This window comes from Chaetura pelagica, unplaced genomic scaffold (assembly GCF_000747805.2).
Source record: "Chaetura pelagica isolate M959 unplaced genomic scaffold, ChaPel_1.0 scaffold2, whole genome shotgun sequence".
Taxonomy (NCBI): Eukaryota; Metazoa; Chordata; class Aves; order Apodiformes; family Apodidae; genus Chaetura; species Chaetura pelagica.
Genome location: NW_009952796.1, coordinates 965,138 through 969,159, shown reverse-complemented (window position 1 = coordinate 969,159; position 4,022 = coordinate 965,138).

The window sequence follows — 4,022 nt, the reverse complement described above, 5'->3', positions numbered from 1 at the left end:
AATAACAGGGTATATTGCCAAAGGCAGCATGCAGACTTTTTGGAACTGCTCCCATCTCTTTCGGTTCACCTGTAAAAACATCTACGTGCTCCCTAGGACTGCATCTGTGGCTAGTTTTAAAGAATGACTACCCATGCAAATAGGCATAATTTCAGCATGAAATAATGTGTAAAATCAAGACAGTAGGCAATGCTTATTTTGCAACCAGGATGACAAAAAAAAAAAAAAAAAAAAAAAAGAAAGAAAAAAAAAAGGGGGGGGGTTAATATTTCAAAGCATTACGTTTATTCTGAAGCCTTTGCCCATGTATTCTGGATGTACTAAAAGAATTTTCAGAGATCTGGTGTCAGAGATAATTATGCTAGAGACATGATGTTTGTTTACGTTACTGGGTCCTTGTATATAGGAAAGTAAAGAACGATAATATTAAAAAAACACAAAACAAAACACCACAAAAACTGTCATGAATTCAGATAGGAGATCCAGAGCCTTACACTGGTTTTAGGTCACTGCCTTCAGAGACCACTCCTTATCAAGAAGCACATCATGCAAGTGAAGTTTGGAGACTTCATGATGATAATAAAATAACAAGGAGTTGAGTTTCAGGGGCCCAGTTTCACCACCTGCACCCCAGGCAGCATCCCACCCTGCAAGCAACTCCCCTGGAGTCCAGAGATACCAAAACCCTGTCATGTGCAAGTGGTAGGATCAGGCCTTGCTTGGCAGTACGTGTTGTAAAAGACTCTTTCCTGCTTTCTCTCAATTAATGCAAATGGGGTTTTTCAGGAAGCAGAGTCAGGGTCTCACAATTAGGTCGTCACCTACAAAACACCTGGAGAGTTGGGTTTTCAGTAGGGTTGTTTTTGTAAAAAAATGGCCAAGTCCTCGGGGCGGTGGAAAGGAGCAATCACCATGGGAGTTTTTAAGCAGGTAATACTGTCATGGAATAAACTAGGGCCAAGGTTGACCTTTCAGTCTAGTGGTGTTCATTTGAAAGAGATATAAACTAATTGCAAGATAACCGAAAGAGCTCTGGCTTACTGCACTTAGGATATTCTAAAGGTGTTCTCTGTAAAGGTAATACATGCCAATAGGAAAAAAAAAACAAAACCACACAAAAAAACAATAAACAAAAACCAAACCACCAACACCAAAAACCTTCACGTTTTTCCTTCCTATTCTGTACTCAAGCCATGCTTGATTGAGATCCAACAGTAAGTTCCCAGACTCATACCAAAAACCTTATGTCAGGTTTCACATTTTGCACATTTCCCAGCAAATCTGAGGTGCCTGACCACCGTTTCCCTCCCTCTTGCCCAATCCCAACCAAGGACATGCATGGGGAGGGCTTGCTGTACCCTTGAGTCAGCAGCTCAGGAAACAGGCTGTCCTGCGCCAGGTTGGAAGGTCATTGCCACGCATCCTTCCTCCCCAGTGTCCATTTTCCTCTCCCCAAGCCCCCGTACCAGCAGCTGCTCTGCCTGTCCATTCCTGCCACCACAACCATGCGGTAGGAGGTGCTCCAGAGTGATGCCCCCTCCTTCCCTTGCTAGAAGCTGAAAGCATCCGAGTTACCGTACACTTAACCTAGGTATTAAGCAACATCTCCCATTTGCCTGGGTGTTATCCCAAGCCTACAGACTGCCAGCTTTAAGGCTTACATGCCTTTCAGCTTAAATATGGGAAATAGTTCTGCTTTAGCCTGACAAAACAGAATGGGTATGGAATGGACAGTTAATATTTTGGTCTCGGAGGACCAAAACCAATTCACACCTCAAGGGAAGTGGGATGCCATGTACAGCGGGATGCAAAATCCCAGCCACGACAGGCAGACTCCGAGATTGATTAGATTAGAACTGGATAAATAGTGGTCCCTCGGGGGGAAAAAAATAATTAGGAAGTTGGTATTCTTTATGTAGTACCAGTACTTTGCCTGAAAAAAATGTATTTCATACCTCTAGTGCCTCTGTACAGCTATCCAAAAATATAGTTAGAAAGAGAGCTTAGATTGTCAAGATCTATTGTAGAAATATTCCTAAGCATAATTTCTTCCTGAGTTACAGAGTTTTAAATTCATGAAGGTTAAATTTGCTTTACATGTCACTTTTGATACTCCTTGCATGACAAGTGTCATTTACGTAAAATTTACCCTCCACATCTCGAGCCTCAACTCGCACAATGCACGAAACATCTTCCATGCCCGCGGAATTAAAAAACATACCCAGGGCCTCAACACTTTCTAAGTCCATCCATAAACATAGGCTGCACTAGGATATTTACAAGTTTATATTCACAACTTTTATTTACGGAGATATAATTAAAATGTAGCTATGAATAACCTCTCAATAGCACAGCAGCTACAGACATGGATTTATTTCATATTCATTTGACATGCATTTTAACTGGAAACAGGTTCCTAGGTATCCAAGAGTTACTGTTACCAAACCTTTGGCTAGAACAGTCTTTATAAAGGAATATGATGTCAGGTATTTAAACGCACTCATTACAAGCAGATCAGTTTCTGTAATGAATTTGGTTAACTTGTCTTGATCTACAAAGATGCTGATCATTTTCTCCTAGACTAATTCATACACCTATCAGATGCAGAAGAGATGTAAATTCAGTCTCACCCTCCTCAGCTTCTCTGAAGGCCACCAGCCTAACCTAAATTGCCACTAAATACACAACGACAAAGCGCTAAACTTGACAAATATTCATGGATTAATTTGAGATGTTATCAGCTTCTTTTCAGAAAGCTGACTGCTTTTTCTGGTCCATCCTCCACTTGCTTCGTGTAAACCCACTATGCCAATACTACACACAGAATTCAACATGCTTTTGCTAATAGAAATATTTAGATCTTTCACTCTAAAGCGCTACAAGGGGCATGGCTCTGCCAGAATCAGCCAGGAAGCACAGGGTGAAAATTATTCCAGTCAACAGCATTTCACACACAAAACCACAGCTAACATCCGAAGAACAGATGACATTTATTCTCCATAGATCTGTTCAGTGCTAAAATCATGTCAGCCACTTATGAGAAAGTAGTACCTTTTTGTACAGCTCTGACACAAGTTTTCTTGGCAGAAGGGGTTGTCTAACCCCCTTAGCTGAGACATGAAATCAAAGATTTTGAAACAGGGCAGAAATGATGAGCAACTAATTGTGCAGCAACTGGTTTATTAGGATTTCTCTATAAGAAGCAAAAATTAGACCCTGATTTACTTCCAAATTATGCTACAGGCTCTTTAGCCTTAAAGAGAAGAACCTTCCTGGTTTTATGAACTCTGTGATACCCAGGGCCAAATCCGGCAAGGAATTCAGCAATACCCGTGAATGCCAAGCATCCTCAATGCCCGTTGACTACAGGGAGAACTGACAGAGCTCACTAACAGGAGGAAATTGGCATCTCGTTAGATCAGGCCTTTATTTGGGGACATGCAGGGCCCTTCATCACGTATCTGTGCTCGGCACTGCTTGAGAAAACAGATTCTTTGAATGAGAAAAAGGAAACAAGCTACTCAAGGTGGAAAACTGAAACCACTTTCCTTCTCTCAAGCCAGTTGGGTCCTTGCTACTTCACTGTGAAGAAAATAACCCACATGGTCTCTGTGCAGACAACATTGAAACATTCAAAAGATTCCTACTACAGACTCGGCCCAAGTTGTCCAAGATTATTTTTTTTTCCACATGACACAATGTCTTTAAATCACAATTCTTGAATTACTTAATCTAGCAGGTAGGCTGCACTTTGAGACAGAATAAATTATGATTTAGAGACTACAAATCACAGTATTTACAATTCTGCCCTGAATCACATTAAAGTCCAATTTCAAAAATGTGTCCATTCTTACGGCTATCTTAATTTATCAACAGATCATTAAAAAAGACAAGTCATGTAGACTGAAAGGCCTCAGAGTCCAACTGGCAGGATAGTTAGGTGTATATATATACTGCCACTGCCACTCAGCCAATGTAACATACTTCACAGAATAATTTAAAGGGGAGCTGTTAGTGAAAAG